Here is a 20,406-nt window from a genome sequence, read left to right as displayed (position 1 = left end):
AGTTCTCATTAGTATATGTCGGTCTGCGCGCATGTGGTGAGGAGGGTCACAAGTGTGATGATTCTTCGCAGAAAAAAAAGAGGGTCTGACTTGCATTAACTGTAAAGGGTTGCGCAAGATTCATAGGCACTCCGTAAATAGCAAGGAGTGTGGTTGTTATAAGAGAGCAGTCGAGATTTATTTTAACTCTCTCGATGGTTAGATTCGGTCAACTAAATGCCCAGGGTGCTTATGTAGTCCAAGTTGAGTTAGGTGATGTCCAAAAACGGAGCCTCAATGTTGTTCTTCTACAACAACCGTACGTGGTCAAGAATGATCTGCCAGATTTTCCTGGTTGGAATAAATTTTTCGTTGGTGGCAGTAAATCCGCCGTTCTGTGCAGGAGGTCTTTTAATAGCGTCTTCATACGGCAAGCCTGTGACACGAATTACGTCGTTGTCAAGCTTGCCGTGGATGGTCTGGACCTAGTTGTAGTTCATACTTTCAGTACAGGGATCCCACTGAACAGCATTTGGAAAAATGGAATAGAATTTTTAGGCTGGTAGCAGGTCGTCCAATTCTTATAGGTGCTGATGTGAATGCCAAATCGCCTCTTTGGCACAGTGTAATCACGGATGATGGCGGTGAATTTATTGAAGGATTCATTTTGATGTTTCTAATGTAGCCGGCGAATTATATACTTTCGCTGGTGCAGTTGAATTGTGGAGGGTTTTCTGTGGTACCAACATCGATGTTACCAATGGTAAGGATATCACTTGTAGGATTCAGAACTGGTCTGTAGTCGATGATTGCGCAAGTGATCATCGAACTAATAGTTTTTTATTTGGTAGACGGGCTGCGCGATTTCTATAGGGGGTACGTCCCTGTTCAGCAGGGGCGCTTCCTGCACAGGCGGGCGGATCGGCTTAAGTTTTCTAATATTTTTGCGGCCAGGCTTCGAGTTTTTGCTCGAAGACTGAACGAGCTCCGTTAGATGACCTGGCAGAGAAGTTTTCTTCTGTGGTAATTGAAACCGTTGATCAGTCGATTCCCAGAGGTATGGGTCGAGAGAGAGTAGCTGGATGGTGGACTCGGAACTTGATCGCGGACTGTGAGCTGGCTCAGGATAGCCGCACAGCGTGAGGATGATCCTGATCGGCGTGCAGCCTTGCTTGCTGGCTATCGTCGGTAAACGACCTAGTATTTTCAAAAGGTTAGGTCTTCTAAGCGTGATTCCTGGCGCTCTTTTGTACAAGAGCAGGGAAATAAGAACCCATGGAGTGTCGTTTATAGAGTTCTTGGTCATAAGAAGAAAAAATACATTCTTCTGTCGGCTCTCTCGGCCCAGGATGGAGTTGTAATAGACAAAAATCGTGTCCTCATTCTTATGATGAACGATCTGCTTCCAGATGATACTCAGCTCTGCTTTCAGATGATAAGAGGTGAAACCTCTTATCACCAACGTGTTCGAAGGGAAGTTGTAGGTTTTCGCTCTAAGAATTTGTCTTCTGAGATTACTGAGGCGGAAGTTCATCAAGTAATTTGCAGCCTGGTCAGGAATAACACTCCCGGATATGATTGTATCACAGTGGAACTTCTTGTTCGCAAGTTGCCAGTGATTCTTGGTTCCCTAACTAGGGTTTTTAATAGGATGCTTTTTGCTAGTTATTTCCTAGCGTGTTGGAAACGTGGTGAGTTGAAATTGCTCTTCAAAGGTGGCGACAAGGACCCCACTGTAAGTTCTTCTTACCGTCCTCTGACGCTCTTGTCTGTAATTGGTAAGTTTTTCGAGAAGGTCTTATACTTCCGCATTAATAGTAGGTTGACTTTTAACCATATGCTGACGGACGACCAGTATGGTTTTCGCCCTGGCAAGGGCACAGTGGTCAGTATTCTAAGAGTAATGGATTTGGCTTCAGCCAGCGAGTGCAAATACGTACTCGGTGTCTTTTTGGACATATCCGGGGTCTTCAATAACTTGTGGTAGCCTTTGCCTTGTTTCAGTTGCGTGGCTGCACGCAAAATGAGATTAAGACTCTTTTGAGCTATTTTTTGCGACAGAACCGTCGTCTTTCGTGACGGCGGCACGGAAGTAGGAAAAACTCTGTCAAAAGATTGTGATTGTGTCTATCCACAGGGCAGTGTTTTAGGTCCACTCGTCTGGCTCGTTGAGTTCGACTCTCTAATGTGGTTGCGGATGGCCAGTGGCTGTTGCATCTTGGCTTATGCCGACGATGGGTTGCTGCTGGTCGAGGATAACTCGCGTGTTGAGATAGAACTCAGAGCGACACTGGCATCCAAGATACTAAGGTTGTGGAATTTTCAGCATAAGATGGTTTCAGTGCGGAGAAAACCACTATGATGTTACTTAAATGTCGTCTAGCCGCGATCTGTCACCCGCGGGTTGTGATGGACGGCCTTCCGATTAGGTATGTCACCGTTCAGAAATCTGGGTGTTTTCCTTTATGAGTGGCTTCAATTTAGGGAGCACCTTCAGTTTGTCGCAAGGAAGGCTATAGATGCCATTTTTGGTGTTCCTTGAGTCATCCATCCCGATTGGGGTTTGAATTATTGTACCATGCGTATTCTATACAAAGGTGTCTGCGAGGCCATAATGTTGTACGTTGCGCCCATCTGGCTCATCGTTTACAATTCCAATGTTATAGGGACATTTTATTCCGAGCCCAGCGTCTTCTATTGTTAGCTGTTGTCGGGGGCTACAGAACTGTCTCGAGAGAGGCAGAGAGTCTCTGTGATCGCCGGCATAAACCCCATTGATATTTTAGCTGCGGAACGTAGCAAGCGGTATGGTTCTAAGAAGGAAAGCCTGCTTACTTCTGGGCGTATGCGAGAAATCGAAGACCAAGGTTTTGACTCTTGGCAAGTTAAGTGGAACGATTCTTCTGCTGGTCGATACACGCATGATATATTTTCAAATGTTAGGGAGCTACGAGCAATTAGGTGGGTCTCCCCCAATCAGTACACAACTCAATTTCTACCAGGACATGGTGCTTTTAGGAATAGTTTGGCTAGGTTTGGTTTGACTGATTCGGGCTTGCGCCCGGACTGTAGGATAGATGACACTGCGGACCATGTCCTTTATGTTTGTCACTGGTACGAGGCGAATGTACCAGAGTTGTTAGGGAGCTCGAGAGAGTAAATGCCTTTCTTGATCTGGGAGTCAATTGGAAGACTCGCAGAGAATGTACTGTCGTGGCTGGCTTCCTCCGTTTCCTCGATCTCAACAGAACGACTGAAGGGGCATAAGTAGAGTAGCACCCCGGGTGGCTAGGGACCGCCAGGACAGTTGATTGGCCGGAGGTAGGCGTGTTGGCATCGAGACACGGTCAGTCCATAAAAATAATGGTGATTATTGTTAAATGTTAGCTGTCGGCAGAACGATGACTGCACTGCTGAGGGTATGGTTAACCATGCAGCCATGTGGTGGAGCGTCGTTTTGAATGAACAAGCATTACTGTCGGCGGGATGGCGACTGTACTGCCGAGGGCATGGATTTCCATGCGGCCGTGTGGTGTAGCGGCATCTCGACGATGGTAGTAAATGAAAATAAATGTCACACGGGACTCTGCAATGGAGCTGAGAAGGAGTAGGAGGTCTGCACGCCTCTCCCTGGTAGACCAGACCGGAGTCCATAAATGAAACCAAATCAGAAGTATGAACTGAAAGTTGAGTTTACTAAGGGAACTAGGAATAAATTTCGTTGTTCCGTATAACATTTTCGGTCGTATGTTGTTTATACAATTGTCTTGAATATTATGAGACATTTACGCACAAACTGGCTCTGTAAAGTTTAGAACTAGGCGCGGGGTTCGTGCTTCCGAGAACTCGGTTAGTTAGTTCAGAGGGGAACGATGTAGGACATTCAAGATGTCCGGATGAGGCCTGCAGCGAAGGCAAAAGCTGAGTTATATATCACTGATGTAAATGTCTACGGAGGCATTTACATCGGTAGCATCCCAATGAGGCTTGGCTTATTACTATGCTATGTAAAAAGTTAGAGGGCAAAAGACGACTCCCGTTAAAGCCCGTCAGTGCTAGGAATGGTGGGGGGAGGGTGGCGACCGGAAGCGTCACAAGGCGGGTATCTTCCCCTACGGAGTTGGGATGATAACATTGCAAGTGTGTTAAATATAAGCCATAGCTCAGCATTTTCAACCATCCATGATACTTTAAACTTTCGAAAAACCTGTGCTCGCTGGGTTCCACGTCAGTTGACCAGCATCCACAAAGAGAATCGTTCGAAAATTTTCCAGAAGCTTTTGAGAACATTACGAAGATAAAGGAGACTCATTTCTTAAGCAAATGAAAACAGTTGATGAGACATGGGTCCATCACTTTGAACCTGAGAGTAAGCGACAATGTTTAGTGTGGAAACATCCTTCATTTTCCACAGTAAAAAATTTCAAAACTCAGATGACTGCAGGAAAGGTGATGATGATATTCTGGGATATGGAGGTTTATTCTGGGATATGGAAGGTTCACTTTTGGTTTATTTCACACCTAAAGGTCAGTCAGTAAACAATGACAACTACTGCGAGCTACTGCATTTACTGAAAAAAAAAATCAAATCCAAAAGACTTGGTAAACTTTCTAAAGCCATGATTTTCCTTCAGGATAACGTTCGACCCCATACGGCCAAAAAACAATCCTTTGCCTTCAAGATCTCGGTTTTGAGCTGCTGGACCACCCTCCATATAGTCCGGACCTGGCTCCAAGAGATTTTTTGCGCCATTAAAAGAGGAGCTGCGAGGGAATCATTATCGATCTGATGAAGAGGCCATAGAAGCGGTGAAAAATTTTCTGCACACCAGACCGAAAACTTTCTTCCATGAAAGAATTCAAAAGCTCGTTAAGAAATGTACTTCGCAGTAGGAGGGGATTATGTTGAAATATAATGCATGCATCTTTTATATAAGTACAAATAAATATTTTTATTTTTTTATAACTGATCTCTAGGTGATCTTGTCGTGTAAAAGAATACCATTAAAAAGGCGTATCTTTATGTATTATTATATTGACAATTCTTGAGGGAAGGCATATTCGTATTAGAGGCAAAATGTAAGTGTTTTGTTTCGTTATAGTTAAACATAAGACTATAACTACTTTGTGATTGACTATCACTGACTAAGCAAATTAGTCTTGCGTAAGTAATCTTGCAAAAGATAGACCAATCTTGCAAGATAGAATTAAATCTAAAGATAAAATTTATTTTACGAATGCCTATCTGATTTGCTAGTGGCAAAAAAAGTAGTTCGTATCGTGATGGATGGTGTGCGTATGGACAAAAAGATTATAATAAAATATTTTACTGAGACTGACACATTTTATTGCAATCAGGAAAAGGAAGGATGTACGATCTCGATGACAACTTCCTACTTTTAGTTGTTTCAAATAGTATGGCGCAAAAAAGATTCCACTGTTGACATAAATCGACGTCAACCATTTGTGCTTTTGCAAAGATATGTTTGTGAGGACTTACAAGTCTTCGAAGCACTGAAGTAGAGGATATTTTGCATTGTCTGTTATAAAAGATGTACAAAGGGTCCACTATTTAAGGTAAAGAAAACATGAACATATATGTTCATGAAAGATCGCACTCTTTCAGTATTCCAATACATATATATACCATCATCAGGTATATAACGAACATATGCCTATATACTCGTATATCAGAGCTGGTCATGATAGTAAAACTCCTCTTCCTATCCATCTTTCATAATATATGTTGTTCAAAGTTTCCTTGCTCGTTGGCTTACGTGTCATGGGCTCCATCTTGCAAGAACCATAATTGTTTTTTGATTTCCAAATATATTCTTTAAGGCAGTGTTAGATCCTTTGCGATGTGGAGGACCATAAAACTTTTGTGGTAGGTTTTAGAGCGAGTATGAACTGTAGATGCATAGGTGATGAATTGAAACAACGCCTTGTTGCTTATTGAATGGTTATTTAATATCTTGTCGTCTTGACATTTCGATAACATATGATTGAACATTTAACATATAACGTAACACATGTAATTAAATTTAATCATATAAATATAAAAAGAAAATAAGCGTTCATCCGAACATTAGTATGCGTGTCCATCCGGACTGAATGTACAACACGACCGCTCTGGGTCAGATTCTGGCGCCGAATGAATACAGGTCGCTACATCACATGACCACGCCTTGCGGTATTTTGATGTAGGACATGGTGTGTCCATCGTATGATCATAGCTTGCCGGAGACTAGCCCTCGCTAGGTAGCAGCACCCGATGGCACAAACATTCTAAAAAAAAACTGCTGCAGACGGTTTCATTAAGTCTGGGGAATGAAGTACGAGGACCTATCATTACGTTAACTTAAAATTCTTGTTGTGTCCTCTCCGAGCATCTCATGAATATTTTCATTAACCCATTAATGTTTTCAACAGGAAATTATTTATTCGGTTTTTATTAAAACTATTCATGTCAGTGAATAGTAATTTTGTGGCCAACTCAGGATCTGCAGTTAGCTGGAAAAACCGATGAAAAAACAACTTGAATCAGGAAGTCACTTAATACAAGTCTCTACACACTTACAAACGGTAGTTAAAGTGCGTTCATGGGAGTTTTCCCAAATAGTTATTCGACATCTTTGTTGTACTGAAACTCGCGCTAAAATGTTCAACGCACTGAAAAATATTTTTTCCTCTAAACGGGGCTCATCAAAGTTATTTCATCAAAAGTTCTTCGAACCCTTCTTTCCTTTATCATTAATCAGAAAATGATTTTACAGGAGATTGAATTTAACAGGAACCTAGTTGCTATTCTCTAAGCCAAAAAAATATGGCAATGACTGATAAGAGAGTTTTGCCAAATTTAAAAGTTTTACCAAACGATTATATGATTTATTTATATATATGTCAAGATCGTATGTGTTTGCCTACTCAAAAAAAAAACTGGATATTTCTGAAAAAGAATTATTTTTGTGTAGGGTAGTTAAAATTTTGCAGTTTTGATACGTCTGAAAAAATATTATTTTCTTTCTTGGGAAGAAAGGTAAATTAACACCCCTGTTATTTCGTAACATATTTGACAGTGTCATGAAAAATATTCACGGAAAATCACAGTAAGTAATATTATGTTTCATTTTAATAGTAGGAGATAATTATTTGGTACATTATTTCTTGAGTATAATAAATAATAATTCCTTTAATTTAATTATAATTATATATCTATACTATCATGTAAAGAGGGAGAGGGTTTTTGTTTGTTTAGGAAAAACAAAAAACTGCTCGATCTGTGGAGATTTGCCGGTTGAAGCACAAACTTTAATGAATTGAATTAATGAACTGTGAACTGTGTGTTCTCTATCACTGTGTGTGCTGGGGTTGAACTTAACGATTCGAATCAATCCAATGATTAATACTAAAAAAATAATAATCTAATTAAATTTACGTTAAAAAAATAATATTAAATAAATTTAAAAAAAAAAATGTCTGTTTAACAATAATGGGTTTCGCGTGAAGACTCATGTGAGGCTAGAGTGGTGATGTATGCGAGCACCTTGTAGAAGGTTAGATTAATCATTACAATCAACTGGTAACAAACGGGATGCCCTTGGAGCGCTATTTTGGGAGGTGCAATGGAGTGCTCTTAAAATATCTCAACAAATAATCGTCCTATTTTCAAAATCCAAACGGGGTATCTGTTATTAGGTTGAAGGGTAACTTTTGCATGCATCAGGTAACACTCTCGATCTAACAGATCACGGTTATTCAGAATTGTATATATATATATATTGTTCTGTTTCACGTCGAGCCGTCCGGTGCTGCGCTCTAGTGGGTGCTAGCGCTCAACGGAGTGTTAAGATGGTACTAGCATTCTACGTCAGAATCCTATCCAGAGCGCTCGTATGCACTTTCAGTCCGGATGGACATGTTCGGATGAACGCTTAGTTTATTAGTATAAGTTATATTTTATTTTATTTAATTATATATGTAAAGATATGTGTCAAGTTCAATTACCAAGTCCCTAGCTCACTTGAAAATTAAGATATTAAAAATATTCATTATTTATTCATCCCCAAGGAGGTGAAGTTGTGAATTAAAGATGTTCATTAAGGAAAAAATATATTAATCCGTTTACTTCATTATTATATTTCTGCCACCTCGGAAAAGAAATAAGTTATGAATTTTCGTCGTCAAAGTTGCGTGTACTTTAGTTACCATGGTTACTATTTTTCTGTCTTTTGTAATTTAGCTTCTTTTTCAGGTTTCTATAAAGTCTGAATACTATAATTATTATTTATCAGTATTATTCTCATAAACATGAGGATAGCGTAGAGTGCAGATCTTCAGGGGATGGAGCGCTCTGAGTAGGTGGGAATGGCGACCGAAGCGAGCTCTGCGGGTGTCGAGGGCGCCGGTCTCCCTGGAAAATTGGGAATGGCCAGCGAAGCAAAGCTGCGACCGTAGGGTAGGCCCCTTGGCCCCGGAAGGTCTCAAGGAGCCAACTCAGGAGTTGGTTCGAGATTCGCCTGGGCTGATCCGAGTCCCGAGGGTCCAGGTTTTGGCTACACGGGCCGGCTAGTATTTTAATAAAAACGAGTATAATAAAAGTAAAAAAAGTATTGATGCAAGGGTGGTCCGTGAATTTACAAGCTTCTTATAAGGACTTAACTTATATTAGTGGAAAGATATAACGTAAACAGTATTATATCTATTAGACTAAAAGATAAAAGATGGGATGACTAAAAGATAGGATTCACTGATTGCATCAGTGAAACATCCTATCGGTTATGAAGTGTATTTAACTTAATTTGTGGCGCCCAAAAGCGGTTGTCATGTATATATATGAAACTAAAAAATTCATTAAAATCAGAGGCCTGACAAAAATTAAAAAAAATATATATATATAATTTATCTGTTTCAGCCATTTCATCACCAACATTTGTGTGTGTTAGTTGAATCTTCGATGCGATGATAAATAACATACTCAGTAAAGCAGAATGTGGCGTACCGTTATTACGTGACGTTTGGATAAATGTTAGAACACAAAATGAAATGAGGAATCCGCGTGTTTGCAGACATAAAAGACGACTTATTCAGGCGACTATCTCGCACTAATGATTTCCATGCTATATAAATATGACGAAGTCTATTTTCAACAATAGCTCACTACTTATTCTGTCAGACGGCTGTGATTGACTTTAATCCAATAACGTATAATTGGAGTTAATCGTTCATTCCGTAAAATTCGGTTCCCACCGTCCGCCGTTTATTGTTCCTTTGTATTAATCGAAGACAACAAAAGCTTTGTCGTTTTATATAGAACAGTGCTTAACAGAAACCGTATAGTGTATGTAATAATATAGACCACATAAAGACGAGATTAGAAGCAGCTCTTTTTTTTTAAAGAAATTTTTTAAATACAATTCTTTCCCTGTAGTGTTATGGTTAATTTTAATTACTAAACAAAATTTCTTATTCGGATTACTAAAATAATTATTTTATTTTTTAGGTTAAGTTTTCTCAACATGGCACCGTTGGTATATTATATATAATATATAAATAATAAAGTTTAGCTTACCAAAATATAGAAGTTTAAATCATTTGAGCGCTTTCAGATTATTATCCATCTTCAGGAATATCCAATTATTAATCAGGTGTGTAAAAATTCATTTAAAATAGTAGAATAATAATCCGAAAGCGCTCGAATGATTTAAACTTTTATATATCGGTAAGCTGAACTTTATTATTTATATATTATATATAATATACCGACGGTGCCATATTGAGAAAACTTAACTAAATTATAACCAAAACATAATGGCAATGAAATTCTTTAATTTAAAATTAAAATTACACAAACTATTGCAAATATATTCTATTTCTACTATTTTAAATGAATGTTTACACATCTTATAATTAATTGGATATTCCTGAAGATGGATAATAATACAAAAGCGCTCGAATGATTTAAACTCTTATATGTTGGAAAGCTGAACTTTATTATTTGTATATCTTATTTTTTATTAATTTATTAAAATAAACATTCCTGATTTGCTCTTACTTGAAATAATTGACAAGCAACTGAATGCCTAAACTGGGTTAGGGAAATTAGAAAGGAATAACTATTAAACAGTTTACAGGCATAATTTTTCCGTTTTTCACTCGGGCGAGATTTGAGTTGGGTTTAAAAGTAATGATGAAGAGTATTTTATCTACTTTTTCTTCTGTTTACAAATTTCAACAGTGAAATAAAATTGCACGGGTTAGCAGAAAATTTATTGTGGAATAAAATAAAAATATCCTCGATATTTTATCCTTGTTATGAAGCGAGTTATTAATCTTTATACTCATCGGGAAAGATATAACACTATTAACAGAACTTAAAGACTAAATATTAGAATTTCCTTGAAATTGTTTACGGACTTCTCTATTAAATTATTATTTCCAGTTATTCTTTTTTTTCCGTTTCTCGTTACACATTATACTCATCATATAAACATATATTTATTTATTTTAAATAATTAAACTAAAAATAAAGTGGAAATTTACGTAACTGTAATAATTTTTTGCTTGCAGTAATCTTTTGAAATGTAGTTTTATTATAATATGTGTGAAAAGCAATTTATAATGCAGACGTCAGAAGTAAAATTATTTGTCATCACTTGTTATATTACGTATAATAATTCTAAATAATTTTACTGTCAAAAGGTCCTCGCTCTAGTTTTAAATAAAACGCAGAGCTCCTCAGTATCCTTGATTGGTTGCGCTTCTTAATATTTATTGATCTGTCTCAAAATTATAGACCATTCATTATCATACTATTTAGATAATTACTTAAAAGGATTTAAACTTCTGTATTAGGAATTAGCAAATTCATTTTTGAAAATTACGTAACTTTGAATGAACTATAAATCTGTTTTACGGCGGTTTTGAAACAGATGTACCGTTACTAATTGCCGAATATTATTTCCGTTAGTGATAACTGTAATATTTCTGTTTTCCATTAAGTGAAATCAATTTTAAATTCTCTGAGAATGATCTGATCGCTTTCGCTTTTAACAAGAGCAAACCATATTGTTTCTTTTCGAGATGACTTAATAAAATGTGAAACTTGTCAACATTATTAAATATTTTACAGATCGTGTATTTAATAAAATACGGACCAATATTTAATAAATTCAAAATACTTACTTTTTTATTTACTCTGTCATGGCTGAGTGGTTCCATCTGGAAGGTTCTGAGTTAGAACTCCGTTTAGTCTTGGCACTGATTTCATCCTCATTGTAAAAACATGATTGCAATTGTTAGTGAATTAAATCACTAAAAGAATAAATAATTATAACAATAACAATGCCGACCGACCTCTGTAGCTGAGTTAGTAGCGTCTCGAAATTTCGTGTGGCGGTCCCGGATTTGAATCTCGGTCAGGCACGGCATCCTTTTATACGCTACCAATTTCCATCGGGCTAATGACCATAGCTGTTATAAAAGAGTAGGGCTACCTACTCTTTTATAACGCACACAAGAAAATAAATAAATGTGTGCTAAGTTTGCTAATAAAAGCAAAATTAGCTTATATCTGTTGTCTATTACATATATATATATTTTTTTAAACAAAATTCTAAATTAATAACAAATTTTAATAACAGAAATATAGCGTCTTATCCTTTGTTATATCAGTATAATTTTCTTAAAAACAGTTTTAATTATATTACAGAAAAATTTGTTTTCTGAGCGGAAGAAATATCTGCGAGACTTACTGTATATGGTTTACAATTTCATTGTATTTTTTTTTTTTTTTTTTTTTGTTAGCACTGCGTTTTGTTAGATTATTTAAAAAAAATTATTTTATGAATTACTGATTGTTATCTTATGGATTTATTATTAAAATTTATTGCTTTTCTAGAACAAAAAAATATGCATTTTTGAATTTCTCGGCCAATTCTTTTTTGTTGATAGTCATATCTCATTCACTTCATATCATATTTTTCCTTTTTTAATAAAACTAGTATAATGACCTTCATGAAAAGAAGATCCGTGATGTAATAATGCACTTATTACTTTGTAGTCGGCCTCTGTGGCAAGAGTGGTAGCGTCTCGGGCTTTCATGCGGAGGTACCGGGTTCGAATCCCGATCAGGCATGGTATTTTCATACGCTACAAAAATTGGAAGTGGTAACCCTTGATTTTTATCGTATTCGTGGACACACTTTTTATATTATTATTAAATGAATTTTTTTCTCCATCAATTAGTTCAAATAATTCTAATTGCAGAATAAAAATATTACCGATTGAATTTATTTTTGATTTATGTAACAAATCTTTGTTGCCACATTTGCCACACTTCTCTACCGTTCGTGTTTTCTGTGTTTTATTAGCAGCTATAATCTGTTGTAAACAAATAATTCAATTTTTTTAATGAAGTGATGGGATTAAAAAAATTGTTTAATCTTCAGTACTTTCATTTACATAACAGCATTTACTATTAAAACAAACTGTAGTATATTTTCTGTTAAATTTTATTATTTCAAGTACATTATCAAGTTTTTGTACGCTACCTAGTATTATCAAGTACTGCTACCTAGCGGCGCGATTCGCAAACCCACCTTTTTGAGGAAAAAGTGACATATTCGAGTTCTGCGGTTCATCAGATGGAAGAAAAAAACGTTGTCTTACAAAATTCGAGGTTTCTTTTGAAAGTATTCTTCATTAAAAACCTAACTGAACTGAAATTTAATGTTTTCAAGCTTATTTTTTTCCTAATTTTCATTTCACTTTTAGGTTATGTCATCATGTTTAGAACTGTAAACATAGTTCGTTGACTTCGCCGTTCCGTCCAGTTCTGTGTACTCTTACCGACGAAGTTCTAACGAACTTATTAACTACTCGGTTTATAATTTTTTATATAGTATTAATCAAACAAAGATGATTTTTTTTTAATTTTCTTATCATAAACTTAAGATACGTCTTCTAATATTTCTTAATTGGCTCTTCTGTACTGATTTAGCTTTTTTTATCTTTATTTTATTTCATAGGCCAATGATAATTATTCGCAGTTTGCTTGTTAACCTATTAAAAAAAACAGGTTACTACTCTTTTTTAATGATTAATTTTAATATTAAACTTTAAACAACGTATTTGCCTTGATAGTTGTGAAAACCGCAACAATTTCAGACAGACCACATCCTTTTGTTACTCATAGAGTAGGCCCCCACTCCAAATTTTATCTGTATAAAGTAAACATTTTTAGCGGTCTGAATAAAGCATTTATTGATTTATTTATTCGCATATCCTCCCCGCATTACCCCTTTAATTAATTTTGCTTTTCCATCAAACTTCCGTTTGTGCAGGATTATAACTTCGTTGATGATTATAAATGCGTCTTTATTACAAACGATGTAGTTTCTACTCGCTAATTTAATTCGAATATTTGAATTTGATTCAAGAAAATATTTACCACAATATGAATTTAGTAGTTATTGATGTAACTGTTAGCTTCTAAATGCTGAAGAGTCGGTCATAATGTATGTATGCGATGTTCGACATTACAAAAAAAAACAACTGTTAAAAATGTATTTGCAAATTATTTTTCATCCGGCTGCAATTTTCAGGGATTAATTTAATTTATTCTTTTTTTAAATAAATTAAGAAATTTCAATTATCCGATTTGCAGTTATGAAAGTTAATCTTTGAAAATTGTCGCAAGTACATCGCTCACTACATCGTTATAATTTGTTAAACAGATGGTTCAGAGTAAGGTTGCATATGCCATAGGCGATACTAGCATCACGATAGGGGTGAAACGATAGAGTACCTGATGTTATTCCTAGAGTCGATAAAACAACGGCTTATCTGACTTCTGTCGTTTTTGCAGCAGTATATTTTAGACTGATTTTACTTGGAAAGGGCGGTCAGTTAATAGCAAATATAAGATAACAGCCGATTTAAGGGTCGGGGAGGAACTGACAAACAGAAAGTGATAGGTTATTTTAAACCGCTGGCGCTATGTGTGTTGCGAATAGCGCGTACCGAACGGCGGTAGGGTGTTTTAGAGTCGGGTACGATGGATCAATAGTGTCTGAGAGGCGGGCGAGGCCGGTTGCAGTCATGACTGTGGCTCTGACGACGTAGTTTTTAAAATCTTCATTCGCCTGCTACACCGCCGAGCTATGTCAGTTAAAGTAAGTACGTCACTCACGCTGTTACATGTTTGTTGCACTTCTCACCATAAATATATCTTCTCGATCGGCTACAACGTTATTCTGCTGCGCCATCTACGTTTAAAGGAAGGTAATCGAACAACCGAGGAACCGTAAGGTTGAAATCGCTCGTAGTGTCAAATCAAACTACATTCTATAGTGTATCCCTCCCGCAACAAGGTACTAATCGAAACGTTTAATTTAAAATAATCGCTTATTTCCTATCCGTAGTTCTATTGTACATAAGTAGACTTTGACCGTATATGTAGCTACTTGTAAAATTTATGTTTGTGATTGTATGATAATAATTAAGATCTTAATGAAATTAATCTGTTGATTATAAAATATATTCCCAACTGCTGTTCAAGAAGATTTTTGAAGACAACTATGAACAATTAATAAATGATTAATGTTAATTTATATTTAGTAAGAGATAATTCTCTTTGACAAACACATCTTTTGAAATTGTCATACGAGTCTGTATTTAGTTCTTACTATCCGTTTAATTTGAAGTATTGAAAATATCTATATAGATATCTTTGTACCTTATTCATAATATTACATCTGCAATATGTAAATATTAAGTATCGATTTAATCACTACTGTTACACAATCATTCGTTTAAAAAATAGTATTTTTTTTTTGTTTATAATCATAGACTAATAAAAGCGGTCCGTACAACTCGATTTAATTGTAGGATTACCACGTATTATCTATACCAGCATTTTTATTCAATGTAAATAAGAAAATTATTACTTTTGTCTCGCATTAAATAAGATTATTTTTGTCGATTTTTACCTTAAAAATAAAAAACGTAAAATTATTGAATCATAAAATGACAAATGCTTCTGGTTAAAAATAATTGACAGTTATAATTATTATCTGCAGTAACAAATAATGCGTACAAATAAAATTACACAATGAAAAGCAGAGAAAGCAACATAAAACTGTTTTATTAGAATTAAAAGAAATATAAACTTTTAGCCACCTTAGATTGTGTAGATATTTTATTGATCCTAAGAACAATAATAATAAAAAAAATAATAATCTTGTCATAATTATTATTTCATTAATTAATTTATTTCTTTTTCGAAGTGAGGGTTTTTTTTTAGAGGATACTCGTGTCTTAAAAACGATGGAATTTGAATGAGATGACAGATTACAGTGAAAAAATTGCAAAATGAAAACTAGATATCGAAGCTAATAATGCATTAGATTAATATAAAATCTCTTACTGACATCTCATTTATTTTACATTATACGGGAAATTATTTGAAACTGACCGTATTTGAATTAAAGATGCTAATGAAAACAAAACTTTGTTTTTGGAACAGTAGGCGTTCTTATAAACATATGTAAGGCAATTAATTATAAACGATGAATATAATATTCCTTGTATACGACGTTATACAAAAATGTTACAAACCAATAATTGTAGTTTTCAGCATACTTGTGCTGAAAAATTAGTATAAATGCTTATTCATTATTATAATAAATAAATATATTAAAAATTATACTTTTTCTACGTAATTAATTCATCATATAGGCTTAAAGTTTGTGTGTTGGAATACGATATGGAAATTTTTAGCTTTTGAAAACCATGTCTGACCGGGAGTCAAGCTTAGAATCTTGTGGAAGGCAGAAACCCGACCAACCTTGGGGATCGGTAGACTCTACCATGAAGATCGGCGGTTTTAATTTAATGTATATTTAGACCTAACGGTGAAATATAAACACATCTATTTAGATCGTTGTAGTCTGTATTGTTTTATATATATATATATATCAAATGTGTATATACACACACACATATATATATATATATATATATATATATAAAATGTGTACACACACACACACACACACACACACATTCCATGTCTGTTCTGAGCGGAAAACTTTAGTTATTTCAGACGCAAATAACTTTTAAAAACGTTGTTGTAGAACTAAAGTGATCTTAATTAAATATTCCTTTATTATTCAAAGTTTAAATAATTCGTTGATTGTACATGAAAAGATGTTCCAACTATAATAATCTTTTTAAAACAAAATTTAATGGCATTCAGATTATTTGAAGGATTCTTTCAAACTAAAATATAGTTTATAAAAATTGTGCTTTGTTTCTTCAAGTACAGTGTATTATTGAAACGACTAATGCTCTTATAATTCTTCATTAACTTTGTGCGACATTTTCTTAATTAACATATATAGGCTATTTATAAAAGGATATAAAGGTGACTATTCAAATATATCGGTTATTATTCATTTACACAGTCATCTTTTAAACGTTAGTGTATTATTAAAATAAATTACAAACTTTAACATCATACAATTAGCATAGTCCGTATAATAATCTCGTTTCGTATAACAATCGACTAAATAATCGCCCACTTAGTATTGTAATTATTATTCAGCGAAATAAAGCAAACAAAAAATTAAAATGAAGTAATTAAATAATTTTGTTCTGCGTGACTATAGATGTAGGACCTGTCCTACTAATAATTTTGTTTACTGGAATGTATTTAAAAAAGATGAATTCAGGTTTTTTGTGCATCATTTATTTACATCTGTTTTAATCCCGAGCAGACTTTGATAAAAAAAAAAAAAAAATGAATTCGTTAATTTTCTTATTTATTTATCGATTGATTATTCGTTCATCAAAAAATATACATTGAAATATCATCATTGATGTCAGAGGCAAAAAACTGAAGAAACTGCAAGTCAGTTTGTAGAAAAACATTTTCTTTATATTATGGCAAAATTGAAAAGAATTATAAAAATTACGAATTTATTTACTATAATTTGTCATTTTTGTATTGTTCATCGCTATTTTTGAATTTATTTTAGAAATCTTTAATTTATAAAAAATAAATAAAAGAACTGTTGGGAGAGTAAACACTTTTTTCTTAAAAATGAAATATTTGTTAATTTTTTATTTCCTCTGGTTAGCTGGTATAACCGATTTAGTTTTATTAATTATGCTTTTGCAACACGAAAGAACTTTTAAAACAAAGTTCCATCTTGCATGTGTAGAAGTACAACGTTTAGACGCCACATCTTGGGCCAGCACTCGTATTGCATGTGCGATCATTTTCCTTTAAAAGTAAATTTATCCGTTTTGAAGTTTCAAATATCTCGATTATCAATCTTATGTCAAAAGAAATAAATTTTTTGAACGATATGGACCGAACAAGAGTTCTAAAGGAAATAATAAAGTATCTGTATTTTTTTTTAACAGGAGGAACAAATGATCGGTCGATCGAGCAAACAAAATTCATATCGGACTGCAAGGAACGGTACGGGCAATAACGTACTGAAAGATTAGATTTTTATATCAAGTTCTTTCAAAGAATTTTTTTTGTAAGGTTAAACATATCACTTTGAAAATTACTGAATTCTAGGATGTATTTATTTCTTTTAAGTTTTTTTGATTTTTCGAGTTAAGATATTAAAAGACATTTACTTTTACCAAGAAATTAACTCAGATTAATCTAACAGAAATCTCCAAATTCGTGGTGATCTTTACATAGGGTGTAGCACCATAAATTCAGGAATCTATAAATGTCTAATATACTGTCGCGTGTTCGTGGCTGGAATCAGGATATTGAGAGATTGCCAATTAACAATTTTTATATAATTACATTTTATTGGTTTAAAAACATAAGTAAAACAAGATAAATCAATAATAATAATAATCACAACCGTAATAATAATCAGAACAATAATAATGACAACATTTATAATAATAAATGTCAATAACGAACAATTAATAATCATAGTAATTAGAACCACAACAATAATAATAACAGACAGTGATTACATACAAAACAGAATTTAAAGTAATCGTCAGGATTTATTCACAATTAAATAAATAATGAAAACCAGAATTCAGTCCCATTGACAAAAGACATTAGAGTGACCGCTAATTTTAACAACTAGTTTTTTATTAACAACAACAGTACAATAGATAAGAGAAGTATAAAGTTCTTTCGCTCAAATACCTTTGCTGTTTACAAATAAAACTACCCTTACAATTTATGAAAGAAATTTAGTACATTATCTCTTTCACTTTCTTACAGTAACTCACCGAACCATTTCTTGTTTTCGTGTATTGAAATTACTTGTGACGTCACCTTACTCGCGTCGAATTCGTATAATGACTTCTCTATCGTAGCACTCTCGCAGACTCTCAGCATAACGTCTCGCTTAGACTGATTTCGCAGAACTCATTTCAACTGATCTTCCCTGAAGTATTTATACTCCTATCCTCTTTACTTGCCGGACCGGATCCAACTTGAAGTGTGAAAATGATCGACCACCCTCACATTTTCCCATGAAATTCCAAACCTTGGTCCGGTAACTCTCCTCCCGGACAACATTTTTTAGGTGTGTCAGTGGGCAGCATTACAAAAGACGATTGTAAAACGGATCTGTTACTTTTACTAAAAGGGTTTCTTTTAGCCCCTTTCTGGATTTCTCCCATTATTCTATTTTCTACTACTGTTTTCTTAATTGGTAGGAATCCTTTACTAAGGTCTGTTATACCGGTATTGTTACAATATAATACTACTACATAACACGGTGAGATTTCAGGAAACATTCGAGTGCTAATAAACTCTGTAAAAATTTACTTGAATCGGTGAGCTAGTTGTCCTAAAAATTAGTTTTTATGTTTCTTAAACGCATGAAGATGTTCCCCTTATATATTTCTTCTTTCTTTATTCCATTATTAATAGAAGTCAGATAGTGTACGAATTATTTCGCTACGGATTTCTGAAAAGGAAATAATTTTTTTTTAACCGGTAACAATTGCTTACACTAGATAGTTGAAATATTGCCGACATTCACAGAAAATAATGAAAGTTATGAAAACAAAGTTTTGTAGTTTATTTATCGAATGTTTATTCAACTTAATTCGGTTAGGAAATTCTTTTCAGATACGACTGTTAACAATTTTAATGATCACAAATTTAACTTTGTCTTTGATATATCAGATAACGACAGATATAAAACGTTTCCGTAAATTTAAAAATGAATTTATACTTAACGGGAGTAGTAAAATAGCGGTTATGTTTTCTACATAACCTGGAGGCTAGAAATAACTTAGTCGTAAAAAAAATTGAATTTTTATCGAATTACTGAACTGAATTTAAACTTAAAAGATCTTATTTTTAAGAAATGTAAAGTGTGTGCTCAAGAAACGTCTTAAATTTAATAACGTAAAGATATTTTATTTCATACGATATTATACTATACCCTCCGGTACAACTATCGAAGTGTTCCTGCTTTACACTAGTTTTAATTCCAATTAATGGCTGGCGAATTTTTGAGTCGGAAAAGTGTAGGGAGATGACGGAACGTTCACTAGTTTTGAAGTGAGTTTCTTAGCTTAGTGTAATACTTATTTAGTTTTACAGATTTTATAATGTTTAAATTGTACAGATTTGATCCTTTTTTATTTATACAAGGATTATTTTTTTTTCAAGGTCGGATCGGTCGCGTAATTAAAACCACAGTGAAATAAAAAATTTTTTATTAGTAACAAGTACTTACATAGTTAAGCTATTCCTCTACTTAAAGCCACTCCGATTTAGACATTTGTCATAGCGTGGTACCAACTTTCCAATACCTTCATCATAGAACGGAGCCGCCTGTGTTTTCAGCCATGTTTCTACGCTGTTCTGCAGCTCGACGGGTGTGCCAAAATGTTGTCCTCCTAACCACCGTTTCATGTGATCAAAGAGGTGAAAATCGGATGGAGCCAAGTCCGGGCTGTATGGTGGGTGATCAAACACTTCCCAACGAAAACTCTGCAGGAGCTTCTTTGTTACAGCTGCAGTGTGAGGCCGAGCATTGTCATGGAGAAAGACAATGCTTGATGATAACATTCCTCTCCGCTTATTCTGAATTACCCTTCGTAGACGTTGAAGAGTCACGCAGTATGAGGCTGCAGTGATGGTCGTGCCAAGTTCCATGAATTCCACCAAAAGAACACCATTCCGGTCCCAGAACACAGTAGCCATACACTTTCTGTTGGAGAAAGTTCGCTTGAACTTCTTTGGTTTACTGGGAGAATGTGAATGCATCCACTGTTTGGATTGTTCTTTTGTTTCTTCAGTTTCGAAATGGACCCATGTCTCGTTCCCTGTGACAATTTTGTTCAACAAATCTTCTCCTTCATTGCGGTAGCGCTGGAGAAACGTTAGGGGTGCGTCCATTCTCATTGTTTTATGAT

At 34.7% G+C, this 20,406-nt stretch overlaps 1 protein-coding gene across 2 annotated transcripts in view; it reads left to right on the top strand.

Annotated features, from left to right (window-relative positions):
- The window catches only part of Nep3 (M13 family metallopeptidase neprilysin 3), a 175,514-nt gene that overhangs the window by 12,997 nt on the left and 142,111 nt on the right, over positions 1-20,406 (top strand). The window contains exon 1 of one of the 2 annotated variants that reach the window (XM_075382060.1): positions 14,283-14,351. The exons of the other annotated variant lie outside the window; for it this stretch is intronic. The gene's annotated coding sequence lies outside the window, so the exon portion shown is untranslated. Of the gene's footprint in view, positions 1-14,282; positions 14,352-20,406 lie in introns of those variants that run through there. 2 annotated transcript variants of the gene reach the window in all.

The sequence above is a fragment of the Lycorma delicatula genome, chromosome 1 (assembly GCF_047948215.1).
Source record: "Lycorma delicatula isolate Av1 chromosome 1, ASM4794821v1, whole genome shotgun sequence".
In the NCBI taxonomy this organism is placed as follows: Eukaryota; Metazoa; Arthropoda; class Insecta; order Hemiptera; family Fulgoridae; genus Lycorma; species Lycorma delicatula.
This window is presented reverse-complemented; position numbering and strand designations above follow the sequence as displayed.